The following is a 23,394-nucleotide window of genomic DNA, read 5'->3' on the forward strand; positions in this document are numbered from 1 at the left end:
AAGACCTAGGCTACAATGCCATAAGGCCATAAAACATAGGAGCAAAATTAGGCCTTTTGGCCTATGGAGTCTGCTCCATCAGTCCATCAGGGCTGATTTATTATCCACCTCAAGCCGATTCTCTCGCCTTTTCCTCATAACCTTTGACCTCCATACTAATCAAGAACCTGTCAACCTACGCTTGAGATCTTAGGCTTATCTTCAACGTGAGCTGCTAAAGGATGCAATGAATCAACCAATGGGAAGCTGACTTAATTATTAGCAACCTAACGAAGGTCCTGTTCGGATTCATTTATTTATTTATCACATGTGGATGATATTGTGAAATGGTTTGTTTGCATTAACAACCAACACAAACTGAAAATGTGCTGGGGGCAGTCCGCAAGTGTTGCCACACATTCCAGCACCAATATAGCTTGCCCACAGTGCTCGGCTGGGCAACACAGGGACACAACAGAACAGTGTATGACACAACAAGCAACAAAAATAATTTTCGTTCCATCCTAACACGAACCCATCCACACTCACAAACTTCCAAACCCAGGACAGGCCATCTCCAGCCTCCCAGATGTTTCCTGTACCCTGATTTTCTTCCTTATTTTTCACCGAGAATTGCACATGCAGTAATAAGCAACAGTCCCCTCTCTCACTGATCTTCTAGCATTCCAAAGTCTCAGGCGAATCAGGATTCAGCCAGAACACAATCCAGTGGCAGTTATATGCTACAACATAGTTAACATATTCCCATTTTCCAGCAGCTCCAGTTATTTTTTAAGTTTGTAGTTAACCATCTTTTTGATTTTTTCCCTGAACTGCACGGTAACAGTAGCGTATTGCGATCACTGCTTTTCCCAGCAGTACTTCATCTGAAATAACAGCTACTTCTGTCTTCATGAACCTTGCCTTTCTGCAATGTTAATTTGATATTTTCTGATCAGCATATTAAAATTACATTTAGCTGCTACTTGACAGAGGACAAGAGGCTCATTTCCTGCTTGTTAATATCATGAATGGTAATTTCAATGGTTGAGCACTAATTGGGTGCATTAATTGACTGCTGGTGGTGAGTTCATATCTGTTCCTAACTAAATGTTGTGTACTGTAAAGGAGTGGGAGGAGTAGGATAATTATCCAACTCGTACCTCTCTAAAAGTCCTTGATAAGAGGCAAATAAAAAGTACAAACTAATTCATCTGTATTGGAGATCAAGTCCCGATTTAAATTTGGCACACCATTCTGTTGCAGATCCAGCAACACTCAAGTTAAGCTATCTGGTGAGCAGTTTTGGGCCCCTTATCTGAGAAAGGATGTGCTGGCGTTGGAGAGGGTCCAGAGGTGGTTTAAGAGAATAATTCTGGGAATGAAAGGGTTAACACTCAAACCTGGAGCATTTGATGGCTCTGGGCCTTTACTCTCGAGAGTTTAGAAGAACGAGGGGGATCTTAATAAAACCTATTGAATATTGAAAGGCCTAGACAGAGTGGATATAGAGAGAAGATTTATGATAGTGGGGAGTCTAGGACCAAAGGGCACAGCCTCATAATACAAGAACGTCCGTTTAGAACAGAGATGAGGAGTACCTTTAGACAGTGGTTGGTGAATCTGTGGAATTCATTGCCATGAATAGCTATGGAGCCTAGTCGCTAGGTATATTTAAAGTGGAGATTAAAGGGTCTTTATTCAGTAAGGGTGTCAAAGGTTACAGGGAGAAGGCAAGGGATAGAGAGGGATAATAAATCAGCCATGACTCGACGAGTCAAATGGCCTAATTCTACTCCTGTGTCTTATCATTTTATGGTCTAAGTGCTCAATACTATTCCTGGCAAAGGAGCCCCCATACCTCATCCCCAATTTTCACCTCCTCCTTGAATCGTAGACAGTGTTTGCAATATGAATCACCACAAAATGAGTTGCAGCAAATCGCCAGGGTTGCTTTGACAGGTGCTTGACAAGGTGGTTTGAGGAGCTCAGAAATTGCTGATCTCCTTTGATTTTCACATACAACCGTCTGTAGAATTTACAGAGAATGGTGTGAAAAACAAGAACACATCCAGTGACTGGCAGTTCTGTGGGCAAAAACGCTTGTTAATGAGAGAGGCTGGAAGAGAGTGGACAGACTGGTTCAAACTAACAGGAGGAGACAGTAACTCGAATACCCACACATTGCAACAGTGGTGTGCAGCAGAGCATCTCTGAATACACAACACATCGATCCTTGAATTGGATGAGCTATAGCAGCAGAAGACCATGAACATACTGTCAGTGACCACTTTATTAGGTACAGGAAGTACCTAATAAAGTGGCCACTGGGTGTACGTCCAGCACCTTCTCAAGGGAAATTAGGGATAAGCTTTAAATCTTGGCATTGACCATGATCCCTAAATCCAGTCAACAGATTTAGTGCTGCTGCGGGTAAATGAAATCAAAAGCAGCTATTGCAGATGACTTAACAATGTGTTGCTTTGAAAGAATTTTTTAAAAAGGCATTATCCAGAGAATTAGTGTTCAATCTAACTTCTGCCATGCAATGCATCACGATTTGAAATAGTATTTCAAATTATTCTTAGACATGTGCCAGATGACAGTCATTTAGTCTGTTTAGCAAAGTTCTCTTTTTTTTGATAATTTACCAGCTTTCTTGTAAGTCAGATTCTTACATTCTTATCGATGTTTGTATAGTCATGATTGTGAGACTCTTCATGCTGAACCAGACTACCAGATGAAGCAATACAAACAAAATGCTGGAGGAACTCAGCAAGTCAGGCAGCATCTGTGGAAAAGAGTAAACAGTTTGTGTACTCAAGAGAGTGAGCTTCACAGAATTAATTGTGGGTACCTGTGAACTCTGTCTCCAGAAACTTTCAGACTATTTGTATGAAAATGTATCTGACCAACAAATCATATGTTTGTGAAGTCACCCAAGTAGCATAGAAATAGTATAAATGTATAGCATTTAAATGTGTTGCAGTCCAAACTTTTTAAGAATGCCTTAAGAATATCAAGAAGAATGACAGAAACATGAAGTGAACTAGAATCTATTTCTCTGCCTTCGATTTATGTGATGGAAGACTTGTTCATCTGACGCTCGTGGATTTTTTTTTAGCTTGCAGGACTTGTACCTGTGTTTTGGAAATCCTTTGCGCTTCAAAGATAATTTGTAATTTGGATTTTTTATGAGATAGAAATCCTCTGTGAGTTTTAAATGTGTTTTAAGAGTGTTGCTTGGATTTAAATGCGTATCACTGAAAATAAATAGACGGTGTTTAAACTACTTTGTTAGCAGAAAGTACCTTCTTCTTGGTAGGGAGGGGGGAGAAAGATTTAACTAGTTGGCATAGGCAGCTAAACCTGCTGTGAAGGATGAACAGGAAAGTGAGTTAGTCTTTGAAGATTGGGTTGCTACAGTAAAAAATCCTTTTAGTACTTATAACTATCTATATCCAATAGGGCCTAAGAACTTTATTTGAGTTCGGTCATCAAAACCATTACCACCACATAGAGAGGATATTTCTCCTCATCAGTTGAAAATGCCTGGTCCCTTATCCTTCAACTATGCCCCCTTGAACTAGCCTCTCCTGCTGGAAGAAATGACTTGCTAAGCGATCAATATTTTCTGAATCTTATGCTTTCATGAGATCCTCCAAAAGAGTACTGGTGCATTTTACTCAACCTCTTTTCATCAGACAACACTCATGCTAGGGGTTTATTAGTAATTCTAAGGAAAATATTTCTTTCTTTTATATGTACATGGCATTCAAGCTGAGCTCTCATTGAAAATTCAACAGCAGCAAGATTTCCTAACAATGGTACTGCAAGCTCCTTGCAATAAAGATCATTTAAAATTTGCTTCTTTTATTACTTGCCACATTGCACATCAGCTTTCTTTGTTTTATGTATAAGGAGAATCACTTTTTCTATTTATCCTATCAGATTGAAAAACCTCACAAAGTACAATTTAGACCAACTTGGAATGAATTACAAAATTTGAAATTATTAAAAGCTTTTGAGCATAAACTTGTAAACCATTTAAAATTTAAAGACTTTAACAGAAAGTCAAGTCTGAACCTCTCAAAAAGTTATTTCAGCTCTGTTCAAGTAATGCACCTAGCAAAGTATTTTCCAGCCAGATACTGTAATAACATTGCCTATGGCTGACAGTAACTGCACTACTACACCTTCTCACTTTCTTGCCCAATAGCAAGTAAATACTGATGGCATATTCCTTTAATTCCAGATGATAATGACCATAACATTTGAATTACTTGTCAATTAATATACACTCTGTGACAACTTTATTAGGTAGCTTGGTGTAAGCTTATGGTCTTCTGCTGCTGTAGCCCAGTCATTTCAAGTTTCAACGTGCCATGCATTCAGAGATGGTCTTCTATTACCACTGTGGTAACATGTGGTTATTTGAGTTACTGACACCATCCTGTCAGCTTGAACCAGACCGGCCATTCTCCTCTAACCCCTCTCAATAACAAGAACTGCTGCTTACTGGATGGTTTTTATTTTGCTTTTTGCTCCATTCGCTGTAAGCTCTTCATACTGTTGTGCCTAAAAATCTCAGGAGATCTGTAATTTCTGAGATATATAAACCACCCTGTGTGGCACCAACAATTATTCCACAGTCAAAGTCACTTAGATCACACTTCTTCCCAATTCTGATGTCTGGTCAGAACAAAAACTGAACCTCTTGACCATGTCTGCATGCTAATATGCGTTGTGTTGCTGCCACTTGATTGTCTGATTAGATATTTGATTTAATAAGCAGGTGTACAGTTGGATGTAATAAAGTGTACACTGAGTATATTTGTATCCGTACAATTGATAGCATTAAAGTGCTTCCATACTATTTCAACATTTTTAATAAGGATTTTAACCAAACTTACTTTGTAATAATTTTATACCTTTATGAATTAACTTGTGTGAGCTTTTTTTAAATACAAGGCACAGCCATCAACATACTACCTGTAAATTAAATGGCGTGAACATTATATGATTGCAAGGTAAATATAATTAAATGTGTCATCCAAAAGCAAGGTTCATTATTTTAACTGAAAGTTAAAATTACAGGAAAGTACATCCATTTAACAGAAATAATAGCCACGTTTGATCCTCTACACCAAGCTTTAGACATAGCCCATCAGTTCATCCTGGCAGTTCCCGCATTCTTAATGAATGGTAACACACAACTGTAGTGCATAAGGGGTTAAAAATGTTTGTTTCACAGAATATGAAGGAAATTATGTGCGCAAGGAAAACTGAAAGGTTGAATGTGTGACTCATAACTATTGACAGATGGGCTGTGCAGAATATAAACAGACAGTGACTAAAAACAAGCAGGTTGTGTGAAAGTATTTTTAGTCCCTAACTAATTTCTACCCAGCTGTGTAACTGTTTGCAGAAAGTTCTAGAAAGTTACCTAGAGATCAATTAATCTTAAAAGATAAAAAGTTATTCTAAAATAATCAGGTTTAGCCTGGAGACCTATGATAAATCTTTTTAATCTTCTGGAAATATTGAACTAATTTATATTTACATCTGTCATATAATAATGCAAAAATAGAAGTTTACATGTATTATTGAAGGATAATGAAAATTTCTGTTTCTAAAAGAGTTAAGGCTGAAATTGTTGAAAATGAAATGACTAAAGAAATGGACTTCCACAAGCTGCAAGGTAATCGGAAGTTTGAAGTGGCAAAGCAACAGGAGGTGAATCTCTGAGTAGTTTAACTTTCTTTAAAATTCTGTCTTGTGCTAATTAATAATCTCAGGAAAATCTGTTGCAAACGCATAAGTGGACCTTGAGGATGTCATGCACTGACTATTAAGCAGTTATCACTTGTCATCTCTTTAAGGCCCAGGCATCCCCCACAATCCTCTGGGAATGGTTGTTTTTTTTACACTGCAGTTTCTTTGTTAAAAGGGAAAAAAATGCAGAATGTTTTCACAGAAGGCTATTGCTACTGTTATCTAATTAACAGCATGTCTTTGCATTGCACTGCTTGCCATTCTAAGTTTGCATTTAAATCAAAAATACCTTCTGCCATAAGTATAGAAGAGATACAGCTGTGAATAATTAAATATCCCTCATATTCATGCTAACCATTGTGAATCTTGTTACTTACCTGATTCATTTATTTATATCTTTATTTGGCCCTCACCAGCTGTTCGCGTAGGTGACAAAATACAGTTCTGCTAATGATAATATTTCCTTTTTAACCTCTGATACTGCTGCCTTCTGTGAGAATAATTAGATTTCTTGCCTCTTGTAAAAAGATCTCGAGCTTGCGATCCTTTTTCACTGTCAGCTAATTGGCCATGAGAATGCCATTTGAAATCAGAAAACTTCCTCCCAAGACACTCAATTTGTATCCCAACAGGTCTCTGTTCCTGTAGAATTCAGTGTAACTAATACTAATACGAAACTCACACATGGTACTGCATCTCTTTAAATCATCTGTAAATATAAAAATAGCCAAGTGAAACAGATATTTAATATTCCATACAAATCACCCATTTATGAGTAACACGAGAAATGGAACCAGCCAACAGTTAAACTCTTACACCATATGACATTCTTACAGTTCCCAGAGTTGATTTTTGACATCTTGTTATCCCAAGATTCATCCAAAGCTGGAAATTTTCCAGCTTCCTTTGCTGAAGAATTTCAGATACAATCCCAATTAAATAACCTAAATGAAACTATTTTTCAAAAGAACACAACTATGTTTCTCTTAATTCAAGAAAACTAAAACAAAACTGCACTTTTTGAAAAAAAAATGAAACAATAATCTTCATCACAATGACCACTTGTTCCTTTGGATTTCAAAATAGACAAAACCAGGATAGAAATTATAAGCTGCAATCAGCACAAGAACTTGTTTGTTGGTGAGGCAGCAGAAGGTTTAAAAAGAGGTTGGGCCCTTCCTGAACTTTTTGATGGGCAGCAACCATCGCAAGTTATTTCTTGGTGAGGCAGTGCTCAATGCCTTTTGGTACTTTTTGGCAGGCTGCAATCATCGCTAGAATTTGTATGTTGGTGAGGGAACACAGGATTTAAAAAGAGCTTGGAGCTTTTTGGAACTTCTCGGGGGACAGCAAACCTAACGACCTCTTAGGTGCTCAGCAGGAGCGATTAAAAGAAGTGAGGTGTGAGCAGAGTGTCTATTGTTGAAGTGGTCAGGTTTCGGCTTAATGGGCTTAGGCAAGAACAGGCACAGGTTAGAAATTAAGGTTGAGAAGTTGAAGGTGTAACAAGTGTGGGAAGGATGGTAGTTGAGGTGGTGGAATTCTCCTCTTGTGAGATGTAGGATTGCGTTTCATTTCATTTCATTTTGGGTCTTTTAATGTCAGAGAATTTCTGCACTATACAACCTGAAATTTGTACTCTTTACAGAGTACATAACAGTCTTCCTGATGACTACATCTGTAGGAAATGCACCCAACTTTGGCTCCTGATTGACGAGGTCAAGGAATGTACTCAGTACAATACAGAAGGCTGAAAAACTCAGAAATGAGACTTTTACTGAGGTGGCCACACCCAGAGAGCAGGCTCTGGGTAATAGGTGGGTGACTATCAGAAGAAGTAAGGGGAATAAGCAATCAGTGCAGGGTTTCCTGTGGCATCTGAGCAGAGCTGGGCAAAGTTGATTGGAAGGGGATAGAACAGGGATGATGACAGAACAGCAGCAGCTGGAGTTTCTGGGAGCAATTCAAAAGGCACAAGATAGACACATCCCAAATAGGAAGTATTCAAAAGGCATTGACACAGCCATGGCTGACAAAGGAGGTCAAAAACAGCATAAAAGGAAAAGAGACCGTGTATAATACAGGTGAAAATTAGAGGACTGGGAAGCTTTTAAAACCCAACAGATGGCAACTAAAAAGCCATAAAGAGAGAAAAGGTGAAATATGCAGGTAAGATAGCCAATAATATAAACAAAGATATCAGAAGTTTTCTCAGATATATAAAAGAGTAAAAGAGAGTTGAGAGTGGATATCAGACTGCTGGAAAATGATACAGGAGAGGTAGTAAGGGGAGGCAAATAAACAGCGGACGAATTTAAGTATTTTGCATCAGTCTTCACTGTGGAAGGCACGAACAGTGTGCCAGAAATTCATGAGTGTCACGGGCAGAAGTGAGTGTGGTTGATATAACTAGGGAGATGGAGCTCGGGAAGCTGACAGGTCGGAAGATAGATAAGTCACCCGGACCATATAGTGGAGCACATCCCAGACCTCTGAAAGAGGTACCAGAAGAGATTGTGAAGGCCTGAGGAATAACCTTTCAAGAATCACTAGAGTCTTGAATGGTTCTGGAGGACTAGAAAATTGCAAATGTCGCTCTATTCATCAAGAATGGAGGAAGGCAGGAAAAATGAAATTATAGGCTCATAAGCCTGATGTAAGTTGTTAGGAAGATGTTCGAGTCCATTGTTAAGGATTAGCTTTAAGGGTACTTGCAACCACATGATAAAATAGGTCAAAGTCAGCATGGTTTCCTAACGGGGAAATTTTGCCTGACAAATCTGTTGTAACTCTTTGAGGAAATAACAGACAGACAAGACAAAGCAGAGTCTGAGGATGTTGTTTACTTAGATTTTCTGAAGGCCTTTGACTAGCTGCCACATATAAGGCTGCTTAACAAGATTACCAGAAAGATACTGGCATGGATAGTAATTGGTTGACTGGCAGGAGGCAAAAAGTGGGAATAAAGTTTGGCTGTTCTGGTTGGCTGCTGGTGACTAGTGGTGTTCAGCAGGGGTCGGTATTGGGACCACTTCTTTCCACATTCTGAGTCAAAAATTTGGATGATGAAATTGATGGCTTTGTGAACAAGTTTGCAAATGATAGAAAGATAGGTGGAGGTGCAGTTAGAGTAGAGGACGTAGGGAATCGGCAGTAGGGCTTAGACAGATTAGGAGAATAGGCAAAGAAGTGGCTGATGGAATATAATGTACGGTCATGAACTTTGGTAGAAGGAATAAAGGGTGCAGTCTGTTTTCTAAACAAGGAGAAAATTCAAAATCAGAGGTGTAAAGACTTATGAGACCTTGTGCAGGATTCCCTAAAGGTTAACTTGCAAGTTGAGTCAGTGGTAAGGAAAGCAAATGCAATATCTGCACTCATTTTGAGAGGACTAGAATATAAGAGCAAGGATGTAATGCTGAGGCTTTAAAAGGCAGTGGTCAGACTGTACTTGGAGTATTGTGAGCTGTTTTGGGTCGCTTATTTGAGGAAACATGTACAGGCATTGCAGAGGATCTAGAGGAAGTTCATAGAATGATACAGGAACAAAAGGGTTAATATATGAGGAGCATTTGATGGCTCTAGGCTTGCACTCACTAGAGATTATTAGAATGTGAGGGATATAATTGAAACCTATCCAATATTGAAAGGCTGAGATTGAGTGGGTGTGGAGAAGCTGTTTCCTATAGTGGGTGAATCTAGGACCAGAGGGTACAGCCTCAGAATAGAGCAACATCCATTTAGAACAAAGACAAGGAGGAATTTCTTCAGCCAGAAGGGTGGTGAATCTATGGAATTCATTATATTTATAGCAGAGTTTGATAGTCAGAGCATCAAAGGGTACAGGGAGAAAGCGGAAGAAGGGATTCAAAGGGATAATAAATCAGCCATGATGGAATGGTGGAGCAGACTTGATCCAAATGGCCTAATACTGCTCCTATATCTCATGGTATTATATACTTATGGAAATTCCACCTATAATTCTCATTGTTACTGATCTCCTTGCTCTGCTTATATCTCCAAGTCAATCCATTCTAAGCAGGAAGCATACGTCAGATATTGCCAGTGTAAAAATTCTGACATAGCTTACACAGAAAGATAAATAATTATATATGAACAAATAAAAGCACTAATTTGTTTTATTTTGTTGATCCAGCCACTGGCAGAACAGTATTTTATAATTTTTTTATTCTTGAGAAGGTGGTGGCGAGACATCACTAGAACTGTTACAACTTTTGTGGTAAAGATACGTCATAGTTTTTATTTTGAAAAGTGGTTTTATCTCAGTAATGCCAAGGAAGTGATAATGCAAATTGTTGACTTTGAAAGAACAAGAAGCTGGCATTGTACTATTACGTTTGCTGCCTTTGTCCTGTGTGGATGTAGAGCTCGTAGTTTCAGGAGGAACATCAGACTGTATCTAGTACAGCATAGCTTCATATAGAAATGACATAAAGGCTATGGACTAAATGTTGGTAGATTGAATTTCAATGTAAATTTATTATCATAATGTGTGTGTGTGTGTGTGTGTGTGTGTGTGTGTGTGTGTGTGTGTGTGTGTGTGTGTGTTTGTGTGTTTCCATATACAACCATGTGATTCATTTTCTTGCTGATCTCTGATCACCCAGTGAAGATTGGTTCATGGACCTCAAATTTTCTTCTCCTGTTGTCAATAATCAGATCCTTGGCTTTGCAGACATTGAGTGAGAATTTGCTGTGTGACACCACTCATCCAGATTTTCAATCTCCCTCCTGTAGGCTAATTCATTACCAGCTTTGATTTGAACAACAGTGGTGCCATCAGCAAACTTAAATATAGCATTAGGGTTGTGTTTAGCAAGACAGTCATGAGTATAGAGCAAGTAGAGCAGGGGGCTAACCACATGGCCTTGTGGTGCACCTGTGCCGATGGAGTCTGTGGAGGAGACTTTGCCAATGCAAACTAACTGAGATTTGCAAGTGAGGAAATCAAACATCTAATTGCACAAGGATATATTGAGGCCTAGGTCTTGGAGCTTATTGATTAATTTTGAGGGGATGATAGCATTGAATACTGAGCTGTAGTCAATGAAGATCATCCTGATATAGATATCTCCACTGTCCTGCTATTGACTTGTTGTGGCTGTAGGCAAATTGGCACAGATCCAAGTCACTTTTCATTCTGGAGTGATATGCTTCATCACCAACCTCTCAAAGCATTTCATCACAGTGAATATTAGTGCTCCTGGGCGATACTCATTGAAGTAGGTTACCATGTTCTTCTTGGCACTGGTATAATTGAAGCCTGCTTGAAACAGATGGGTACCTCAGTATGTCTGAGTGAGAGGTTAAAGATATCAATGAACATTCCAGCCAGTTAATCAGCACAGATCTTTAGTACTCGACCAGGTACTCTGACTGGACCAGATAGCTGCACCCTCTTGAAGGATGCTCTCATGTTGGCATCAGAGACTGAAATCACAGGATTATCAGGGGCTGGGGGGGAGGGTTTATGAAGGTGCCTCCATATTTTGACGGTCAAAGCAAACATAAAAGACATTGAGCTCAACTGGGAGTGAAACCTTGCTTTCACCTATGCCAGGGGTCCCCAACCTTTTTTGCACAGCAGACCAGTTTAATATTGACAATATTCTTGCGGACCGGCCGACCGGGGGGAGGGGTGTTCAAGTAGGGTTAAACTCACCTCAACATTAGGGTTAGGGTTGCCAACTTTCTCACTCCCAAATAAGGGACAAAATTAGCAGTCAAATCCTGGGACACTTGCGTTTACCACAGGAAAGACTACCATGACCATGAAGCCTTGCCGTGTGCGCATGCGTGACGTGCGCATATGTGACCTGCGCATGTGCGTACGTGCCGATTTTTTTTCCATAAATTGGTTTTGGTTTAATCTTCCCGACTATACTGTACATACATTATTTCTACTTTATATAGGCTGCTTATTTATCATATCATTCCTGTTTTTACTATATGTTAGTGTTATTTTTGGTTTTATGTGTTATTTGGTTTGATTTTGTAGGTTACTTTTTGGGTCTGGGAACACACAAAAATTTTTCCCATATAAATTAATGGTAATTGCTTCTTTGCTTTACGCCATTTCGGCACGAAAGGTTTCATAGGAACGCTTGACCTTAGCGGGGGAAATATGGGACAAACCAATTTAGCCCAATATACGGGATGTCCCGGCAAATACGGGACAGTTGGCAACCCTATGTTTAAGTTCAACAGTGCGTGACAGGGAATGAGGAAAGGTGCAGCCCTCGCTGCCTGGTAGCACATGCTTTGCGGCCCGGTGGTTGGGGACCGCTGACCTATGCCATGTGACTTCACTTTGTAGGAGCTGATAGTATTCAAGCTCTGCCACCCCTGTCAAGCATCTTTCTGTGATTCAGGTTTGGTCTGGAATTGACACTTCATATGTGAGATGGCTTTCTGGAGGTCGTACTTGGGCCTTTTATATTTTACTTAATCACTAGAACTCAAAACCACTGATCTGGTCCTCAGCAGGTTATGGATCCCTTGGTTTATCCAGTCCTTCTGGATGGGAAAGATTCTGAATAATTTTGTGGGGGCACACTTGTCTATGACTGTCTTTATAACATCCATGACAACCATTCATTCAGATCTTCTGATGAGTCCTTGAACATGGCCCAGTCCACTGACTCAAAGCAATCTCATAGCTACTGATCGGCCTCCCACACCCAATTCTTTCTTGATCTCTCGAGCCTTGCGTTTTAACCCCTCTGCCTGTATGTAGGTAGGAGGAGGACAACCAAGTGATCAGATTTCCCGAAGTACAATCTAGGAATTGTAGATTGGTAGGCATGAGGAGGCATTCCTAATTCTAAATTAACAGTGGTCAAGTGAGTTGGGACCCCTTATGCTGCAGTAGATATGTTAATGATAATTGGGAGGGTTTTCTTCAAACAAGCCCGACTGAAGTCCCCAAAAATGACTTGAAAGGCATCGCAGTAGCCTATTTCTTGTTTGTTGATTGCCGCACTCAGTATCTCGAGTGCTTGCTTAACAATGGCCTTTGGCAGCATGCAAACTGTGGTCAGGATCACAGACAAGAACGCTTGTGAGTAATAGATAGAATGTTCAGCTCTTAATCACTGTTACCTTCCTGTTGCCAAGATCAGGGATGTCTTGGATCATGTCCATGGCATTCTCAAAGGCGAAGGTGAGCAGCCAGAAGTCTTGGTACATATTGGCACCAATGGGTAGACAAGGTGAGGAGGTTCTGACAAGAGATTTTTTACTTAGCTCCCTAAAAGCTGAGAAACAGGACCTCCAGGGTAGTAATCTCTGGATTGTTGCCTGTGCCACTTGCCAGTGTGGGTAAGAATGGAATGACTTGGCAGGTGAATGCATGGCTGAGAATCTGGTGCCAGAAGCAGGAGTTCAGACTGATGGATCATTGGGATCTCTTCTGGGGAAGGCATCACAAAAGGGATGGGCTACACTTGAACCCAAGGGCGTCCAATATCCCTGCGGGTGGGTTGGCTGGAGTTATTCGAGTGGGTTTAATCTAATTTGGCAGAGGGATGGGAACCAGAGTGCTAGTGCTGAACATGAGGTAGTTTGGTTTACAGAGGAAATGTGAAGTGAAACTCCTAGCAAGAAGAGGCTGATGATAAGGCAAAATTACAGTCAACAGGATGAGTTGCAATGTAAAAGGAGGACATAACTGAAAAGGGTGAAGACAGGATTGAAGTTGTTATATCTGAATGTGTGCAGTGTACAGAATAAGGTTGATGAACTTGAGATTCCTTTTCCCCGGCAAAGATTGGGAATAGAGGGAGCCTTTTCTGGCTGGCTATCGGTGGCTGGTAGTGCTCCACAGGGGTCTGTGATGGGACCGATTCTTTTTGCGTTATATGTCAATGATTTGGAGACGGAATTGATGGCTTTGTTGCAAAGTCTGTAGATGATACAAAGATAGGTGGAGGGACAGGTAGTTTTGGGGCAGGAGAGAGGCCATAAAAGGACTTAAATTAGGAGAATGGACAAAGAAGTGGCAGATAGAATACAGTGTTGGGAAGTATATGATCATATATTTTTCCAGAAGAGATGAAAGCGTTGACTATTTTCTAAATGGAGAGAAAATACAAAAATCTGAGGTGCAAAGGGACTTGGGAGTCCTTTTGTAGGATTCCCTAGAGGTTAATTTGTAGGTTGAGTCTGTGATGAGGAAGACAAATGTGATGTTAGCATTCATTTCTGGAGGACCAGAATATAAAGCAAGGATGTAATGCTGAGACTTTATAAAGCATGGTGAGGCCTGAAATATTGTGAGCAGTTTTGTGCCTTTATCTAAGAAAGGATGTACTGACACTGGAGAGGGTTCAAAGGAGGTTCACAAAAATGGTTCCAGGATTAAATGGCTTGTCATATGAAGAACATTTGATGGTTCTGGGCTTGTATTCACTGGAATTCAGAAGAATGAGAAGTGACTGAATTGAAACCTATTGATAGAGTGGATGTGAAAAGGATGTGTCCTATGGTGAGAGAGTCTGAGACCAGAGGACACAGCCTCAGAAATGAAGAGCGTCCTTTTAGAACAGAGCTGAGAAGAAATTTCTTTCGATCAAGGGTGGTGAACCTTTGGATTTCTTTGCCACAGGCAGCTGTGGAGGCCAAGTGTTATGTATATTTAAGATAGAGGTTGATATATTTTTGATTGGTTTTGGCATGAAGGGATACAGGGAGAAGGCAGGATATTGAGTGTGCGAGGAAAATTGGATCAGCCATGATGAAATGGCAGAGCAGACTTGGTGGGCTAAAGGCCCAATTTAGCTACTTCTTATGGTCTTATTAGATGTTCCAGGTCAGAGGAACAAGAGCATGACAAGACCGCTATGTTCAAGCACAACAAAGAGATTATCATGAAGCATTGACCCCAACTTTATGCCCTCTTCAATTCAGAATTCTGGTCCATTCAGTGGATCAAGAAGCCGTCAGGTCTTACCAACATATTTGGCTTGTTCAGAGTGAACCATGTCTCCTTGAAGTAGAGAACACAGCAATCCCCCCTTTCCCCCTGATACAGCAATCTTGCCCTTAGGTTCTCCAGTGACAACACACTTCCTAACAAGCTACTGGGTAGAGGAAGTTTTACAAACTTGACGTTTTATTCTGGCTTGGAATCCTCTCCTCCTCCCTCTATTCTGGCCATGTCAAAGTACCCATTTAAAGATGCCATACCTGCATTCCTAGAGTTAAGTCTGCCGAGTCCTTCAGAAGATCACAAAATCATTGGTTTGTTAAGATCACTCAAATATACATTTCTTCAAGGGAAATTGCAGGCTGCAGATTGCAGTGAAGATAGTTCCAAAGAAATATATTTAGTTTTGTAAAGAGCTCTCAAAGAGTCACTGCGTTTCGCCAGCATTATTGTGGGACAGTTATATACTGTATATAATTGGTAAGTATACTAATGGCATGGACTTGGACCAAAATGTCTGCTTTCGTGCTGTATAACCTTATAACTCTGTGACTCTAAGGTGCTGTTGAAATTGTATGTCTTGATGAGTTGTAACAGCACATTTTCAATGAACTGCAGCTAAGGTGTGGCTGCAGTAGAGTTGAAAGGTAAAGTTGATGGATGAGTTTATCATTGAACTACTTGCATATGGATAACTTTGTGTTGTATGTGCATGTATTTTTTTTCATGACTATTGTTTTTTGTTTGCTATTTTGAATGTGTTGTGTATGTTTTGTACCTTGTCTCCAGAGGAACACAGTTTCATTTGGCTATATTGATGTATGGTTGAATGATAATTAAATTTGAATTTGATTTGATTTGAATTTGTTTTTAAGATTCTTGATTGAAGCTTCTCTATTTGAACTGTCTGTTCAATCACACTCTTGATATGTGCTTAGGAAATTAGAATAGGAGGGACTCACTGCAGGACCCCCAGCCACTGACATACCCCTGTAGTTCTATTGTTGGTCATAAAGAACTAAAATCTGCAAATTAGTGAACAGGAATGAGGCAAGAGCAATGAAAGAAAACAAAGAATATGTCTTTGTTCCTGCCATGAGGTCACAGAAATGGAGACTACCATGTTTGTGAGACTGTTCTTGCAGGCACCATTTTGTGAACTGGTTCTTGGTCTGGGATGGCTCAATCAGAGCAATTGAAAGTGGACACAATGTGTTTTCCACTGATGATCTGCTAAACCTGAGACCATTTCAAAATAATAAACTGTTTATTCAGTTATGTAAAAACGGGAGACTTGTAGAAAGAACAGCTTGGGATCTGGGGTAGCCTGAGCCCAGTGCGTGGCTGACCTGGAAAGAACAAATGAAGTTACCAGAAGTACAAGTTTGGGGTAAGAGCCATAAAGGTATACTGCTTGTAGCCTTGGGTCAGATCCAATAAAAGGCTGACACAAGTCAGTCAGATGCGTCTGAACCAATGAAATTGAATGATAACAGATTGATCTGATAAGGAAAAGGACAGGAATTTAATGTGGATAAATGTGAAGTTATCCACTTTGGTGGCAAAAATAGGAAAACAGATTATTATCTGAATGGTGGCCGATTAGGAAAAGGGGAGGTGCAACGGGACCTGGGTGTCATTATACACCAGTCATTGAAAGTGGTCATGCAGGTACAGCAGGCGGTGAAAAAGGCGAACGGTATGCTGGCATTTATAGCGAGAGGATTCGAGTACAGGAGCAGGGAGGTACTACTGCAGTTGTACAAGGCCTTGGTGAGACCACACCTGGAGTATTGTGTGCAGTTTTGGTCCCCTAATCTGAGGAAAGACATCTTTGCCATAGAGGGAGTACAAAGAAGGTTCACCAGATTGATTCCTGGGATGGCAGGTCTTTCATATGAAGAAAGACTGGATGAACTGGGCTTGTACTCGTTGGAATTTAGAAGATTGAGGGGGGATCTGATTGAAACGTATAAGATCCTAAAGGGATTGGACAGGTTTAGATGCGGGAAGATTGTTCCCGATGTTGGGGAGGTCCAGAACGAGGGGTCACAGTTTGAGGACAGAGGGGAAGCCTTTTAGGACCGAGATTAGGAAAAACTTCTTCACACAGAGGGTGGTGAATCTGTGGAATTCTCTGCCACAGCAAACTGTTGAGGCCAGTTCATTGGCTATGTTTAAGAGGGAGTTAGATATGGCCCTTGTGGCTATAGGGGTCAGGGGGTATGGAGGGAAGGCTGGGTTCTGAGTTGGATGATCAGCCATGATCATAATAAATGGCGGTGCAGGCTCGAAGGGCCGAATGGCCTACTCCTGCACCTATTTTCTATGTTTCTATGTTTCTATGAATGGGGAAATTCAGGAGTACAGACAGCGACAAATCTGTGGAGACCAACCATCGCAGAAGTGAAGTGACGACCACATGTCGGCAAACGTGTAGATTACATTGGGATCATAAGGAATGCCTGGCAATTGTCAACTCCTTTTCCTAGGTATTACCTTTTTCATTCTTTGACTGTTCATGGAGGGTCAGGGAAACCTAGTGGGTGTGCACACAGGTACTTAGTTTTGTCACTTCGCATGACTGTTAACTGAGCTCATATAGTGTTTGCCATTAATGTAGATTTCCTTAGTATCTAACTGATCATTATGGCTGAGGGTTAATAATAGTTGTTGCTCCAGATAAATATGTAATCTATTGGTGTATGATTCCAAAGATCCCTGAAGATGGCAGCACAGGTAGATAAAGTGTTTCAGAAGGTATTTTTGATACTTCATTAGTCAGAATGAAAAAGGTTATGATACACTTTATAAAATATTACTTAGGCCACAGCTGGAGCACTGTTTACAGTTCTGGCCATCATGTAATGGGAAGAATGTGATAATCCTTCACGGAAAAGACACACAGGAGATTCACCAGGGTGTTGCCTGGGATGGATTATTTCGCCTTTGTGGAAAGACTGAATAGACTGGATTTGCTTTCCTTTGAGGAGTGGAGGATGACAGGTATAGAAAATTATGAGAGGCGTTGACAGGGTAGATGGTAAGCAACCCTTCCCTGTCTCCCAACAGTAAAACCAAAGGCACAGGTTTACGATGAAGAATAAGCATTTTAGTGGGGATTTGAGGAAGCAGTTTTTCGACCAGAGTGATCGAAGACTGGAATGCACTGTCTGAGAAAACAGTGGAGGTAGGTACTTCTGCAACAGTTAGGAAGCATCTGGATGAGCACTGGAATGGCCAAAGCACAGAAGCTGTGGACTAAGTGTTGGTTAACGGGATAAGGATTGATAGATACTTGATGATCAGCATAGACATGGTGAGCCAAAACACCTTTCTCTGTGCTTCATGGTTCTACGACTATTTGATTTCCATGCTGATAGCCAGAATATTGTTGTTGCTGGAACTACAATAGAAAAAAAATACTGTTTTCAGTTGTTCCTACCAAATAGCAGAACTAATACCTTCGCACAATATATTCCAAGCATCACCTCACACCATTTGCTTAACATGATAGCATCCCCTTGCAAACATTTTACCTCCTCTTTACTACTTACTTTCCCAAATAGTTACAAAGAATCAGCAGACTTGTGTATGCTACAGGCTGTTTTATGATCAAATATACATTATGAAAAGTTGAGGGCTCATAATTGAACATTTTAACATGCCCCCTCCCTCATGACTTAAATTTCCCAACTAAGAGCTTCCTCATGAATTCCTTCTCTACTTTCCAGAGTTTTGTCCAATTTCAGTTTCTTTAATTACTCCAGTATTTTCATTTCAGTGGCATTAACTACTTTAACTTCCTATCGTAAGATTTATATCTTCTTCCTTTTATTTATTTCTTGTCTTCTACAATTCTCTCTCAACATTCTCTGATATGTTCACAGATTTGTACACTTGTACACATAGGTTCCTCTCTTCCAATGTACTCTTTAGAATTGTGCTGTTCAATCTATTTCAAATATACGTCACAACCATGGATTCAGCAGTGCAGCAGATATGGCAATCGCGTTTGTGAATATGCACGTGTTAGCTAATTATTATTTCATCGTGATAGTATTTATCTCCATTCTTTTCACCGTAGTACCTTGCGAGACAAGCAGAGCACAGCCACATTTTGCTGTCTGCTTTTATTGGGCCTTGCTGAGAAATTGGACTGTCGAGTCAACAGACTCTGAAGACCAGCGGTATTTATTTTATATTTAGTTATTCCTTTCAGCTGCAGTGTTGGCTTCGCTTTCCATTTGAGAGTTTTAGTTAATGGCCCTGTTTGGCCGAGCATTTGTTGTTTTCGTTTCCCTCTAACTCTGTTCGCATTAAAGTTTATGAACTATCAACCCGCTTTAGTGTCTCTTGCTCTGCACTTGGGTCATATCCAAATGTAGTGACACTATAATTGTTTTTAATAAAATGCATTACTTCACACTTTTGATTCTCAATTTCATCTATCATTTGTTTGTCCTTTAAAAATTCAAAGTACATTTATTATCAAAATATACACGCAGTGTACAACTCTGAGGTTCATCTTCCCCACAGGCTGCCACAAAACAAAGAAAACCATGGAACCTGTTCAAAGAAAAACATCAAACCTCCTCCACCTCAAGCGCAAAACAAAACACATCATGCAAAAAGAACCAAAAAAAAACAAATGAAAAACAAAGAATAAAAAAACTAAATCAAAAACAGTCCATATTCAGTTCGGCTCAGTTCATTATCTACAGGCAGCCCCGATCAAAATCGGCCAAAATAGCAACAAGAAAAGGAACGACCACAAACCAGAAACAGGTCATAATGTGAACTATATAGTCCAATCTACAAACCACATCAACTAAACCTTATCCAAGAGCTCTGGCGCCATCGTTGGACTGCATCAAGGGAGAGAGAGACCATTCAAATGCAGGGACCTTCCTTCGGGAGCAGAGAGTAAGAGGCTGGTAGATGGTGCTGAAGACCTGCTTGCCTTCCTCACTCACCTCGAAGATTTCAATCTTCCTTGATGCTTTAATAAGCCAGATTAGCGAGAAATGGAGCTGATTATAATGGGCTCGCATCCCATCTCCAAGTTTCTTGGCCTCGAGGCTGCTCAATACCTCTCGAATCCTCTCAGAGACGGCAAAGCACCAGATATCTCAGTCGGCCCGAAGACGCATCACCAGATCAAAGGCTCCAACAGTAGCAGAACCACATTTGAAAAAAACAGAAGGCATAAAAGAAGCGGAAGAAGTAGTTTCATGAACCGTCTGGAGGATGTCGCCCTTGGTTGTGTTCTTCACTGGCACCATCTTCTTCTGGACTTTTTCAGAATTTATGCAATTTGCAAATTTAAGAATGTCTGAAGTCATTAATATATAGTAATTCCAGCTCTGACTCCCGGGGAGCATTACCATCTATCTGCCAGTCTGAAAACAGAAATGAATCAAATTTCCAGTTTCTGCGCTGTAAAATCAATGTAATTCTGCTGGATGGAGGGTGCAGATGGGTGAAGAACCTCAAACAGTGAATGGCTCAGGGTTAGTTTAGCAGGGAATTAAGGAGGGAGTGAGAAAAGAAAATGGTAGGAAGGAACAGACACAGTCTGCTGCAAAGTAATGCATTGGTTCTTTGCATATAGGTGAAGGTATATTCAAAGATGGATTATAAAGATGGCTTACTTTGGAAAAGAGAGACAACCAAAGATGACCAACCTTCTAAAACAGGGCCTCTCAACCTTTTTTATGTCATGGACCAATACCATTAATCAAGGGTTCAGTGGACCACAGGGTTGGGATGCCTTGTGTGAATTGGAATACTAGACAACTTACTTATTTATTTATTGAGATACAGCCCAGAATCGGCCCTTCTGGCCCATTGAACCATGCTGCTCAGCAATCCCCTAATTTAATCCTACCCTAATCACAGGACAATTTATCGTGACCAATTAACCTACCGACTGGTATGTCTTTGGACTGTGGGAGGAAATTGAAGCATCCGGCAGAAACCCACACGGCCACAGGGAGTATGTACAAACGCCTTACAGGCAGCGGCAGGAGTTGAACCTGAGTTCCCTGTACAGTAAAGCGTTGTGCTAACCACTATGCCACCTCAAAGTGAGGTTCTTATAAACAGTTTTATATTATTCAAACTTAAATTTAGTTCTACAGTAACTTACAACTGGACATTTGGTGCTGATAATTCATTACTCTATATCCAGCAGAGGCATGGTGTAATTAATCTGAGAAAACAGTTTAGGAAAGAATTTATGCTTGTGGAGTGGAGCATAACAGTGGGTGGATTTTTTAAGAATGTTATCTGTTAAGCCAAGACATCAAGACACAAACCTCTGAAGTGGACCACAACTGCTTCTGATACATCTTGCATATACTATATGTTCAGTCTGCCTACACGAAAGACAATGGAAGAACAGAATTCTACTCAGGTGAATTACATTCTATTACATTTTTACAAATTTTCTAGCTGCACAGGTTAATGTAAAAAAAAACTGATCAAAACTAGCATCATAATGGTGATTTGACTCTGTTTATGTTGTAACTTACGTAGCTCATAATTTTGCTGAAGGAAAGGTAACCTAGTTGCTGTAATCTTCAATACATTTAGGAGGTCACTCTAACACAACACTTTGGCTTAGTAACATACAAATCTGAAATTAACTTAGTTACATAAGCCCATCTCCCTTACTGGGGCATAGGCCGCTGACAACAGCTAGCCAGAGCACTCTGTCCTGGGCAAGCCTTTCAAATTATCTCCAAGTGTAGCCCATTTTTCAAGGCCCTTCCTCTCCCAGGGATGAGGTCTTTGGAGCTTCTGTTGATGTTCCTGTAGCTCCGGGTTTTAATGGGATGGGGTTGCTAGCCCCATGCATAACCCTCCTCTTTTTCTCAGCTAGGTTTGGACAAGACAATGGCAAAGTTGATCTGAAATTAAGAAATATTAAAATTTGGGAATGAAAAGATTTCCTCTGCTCCATTTTCTTCTCACAGCACCATTATAAATGTGATTTCTCTATAAATGGTGATAACTTTGTTACAGATGGTGAGGAAGACTATAAGACCATAAGACATAGGAGCAGAATTAGGTCATTCAGACTGCTGAGCCTGCTCCGCCATTCCATCATGGCTGATCCTGGATCCCACTCACCTTCATACTCCTATCTTCCCGCCGCATACAGGACCATCTATCTCCACTGATAAATGAGGAGAAGTATGAAGACAATCGATGAATGTGCTTAGGGACAAAAATCACAGGAAATAGCTAGTCACATGTGTCTTTCTATCAGAAGATAGTAGAACTTCTGAAATAGTTGCTTCCCTCCTTGCACGGTTTAAGCAAAGGAAATATGTTCTTTGATTACTTCCATCAATAATCAGCATTGTCTGAAAAATATTTAAATAATTTCATGCGTGTTAGTGATTACAAAAAAAGATTGTAATATTTTATTGCACTTAAAAGACTTTGTTTCCTTCATATCTTTGCCAGTATTTACAAAGAAGCTCTCCACAAGTGGTACAGCTCCAAGGCAATACATTAAGCTGACAATATCTCAAGCACCTCCCAACCCATTGCTCAGTATAAAAGTGTTTAAAGCTTTTGAGACAAGAAAATGACTCCTTCACTTGGTATAGCCATTTGGTTCGCTTTTGATGACTGTTAGATTTCTTCTGCAAACTAACGTTATTAAGATTCTAGAATGGATCCTGAAGATAAATGTGTTTTGGTTTCATAAATCTCTTCAAGCCTTCTTGATGATACACGGAATCAGGGAATTGTCAGCACTTGCTACGTTGCATATTTTGAACACTACATGGAAAACAGATGGTTATAATGTTTTTACTCTTCCAAAAAGCAATATTACAGTCTCTTACATAAAATTTCCATTATGCATTGAAAGAGCATCTCAATAGTAGTGGAATTATATTGCTTAGAGTTTGAACAATGGAGCCAAACTATCAAAATTGTTATTTCTCAGGGCCAATGTCAAAATTCTACATGTTAAAGATATTGTTATGAAAGAAATACCTTCTAATAACCTTTCTTTTGAATAAATTTTCCATGAACACGGTACTGTGTTATCTGATAGTTATGGATCATTGAATAATTAATATAAAACATCATTGCCCCTGACAACTCTCAAGATGCAAAAGGACAAAATTATAAGAAACCTATCCAGAAATCTTGATGTACGATTAATGCACATCCCACAGTTTAAAATAAAAACAGTATGTCAGCACCAAAGGCTAGTACCATTTCAAAATTTGGCAGTATGGAAATTATGTTGTTGGACTAATAACAGAGACCTGGACTCTTGGTTTTAAGATATGAACTTGAAACCCACCATGGTAGCTAAAGCACTTAAAATATACATTTTTAAATTCATTTATAGGTTGTGCATATTATCTACAGAGTCAGCAGTTATTCCCCATGCCTAATTCATCCTTTGACTCAGTGATGTACATTAATTCAAAAGATATGTAAAAGGTAAACATATTGGCATGGTTCAGAAGTCACATCAGATAAATATATCACATCTTATTTCCTTAAAGTTTAACATCACTTTATGGACATACGATCAATATATGTATATAAGCTATCTTAAGTATTTATATTTATTGTGTTTTTTTATTATGGTACTCTTTATCTTTTGTGGTCTTTTTTGTGCTGCATTAAAAGCAGGTAATAATTATTTTGTTGTCCTT

Source organism: Mobula hypostoma, chromosome 11 (genome assembly GCF_963921235.1).
Source record: "Mobula hypostoma chromosome 11, sMobHyp1.1, whole genome shotgun sequence".
In the NCBI taxonomy this organism is placed as follows: Eukaryota; Metazoa; Chordata; class Chondrichthyes; order Myliobatiformes; family Myliobatidae; genus Mobula; species Mobula hypostoma.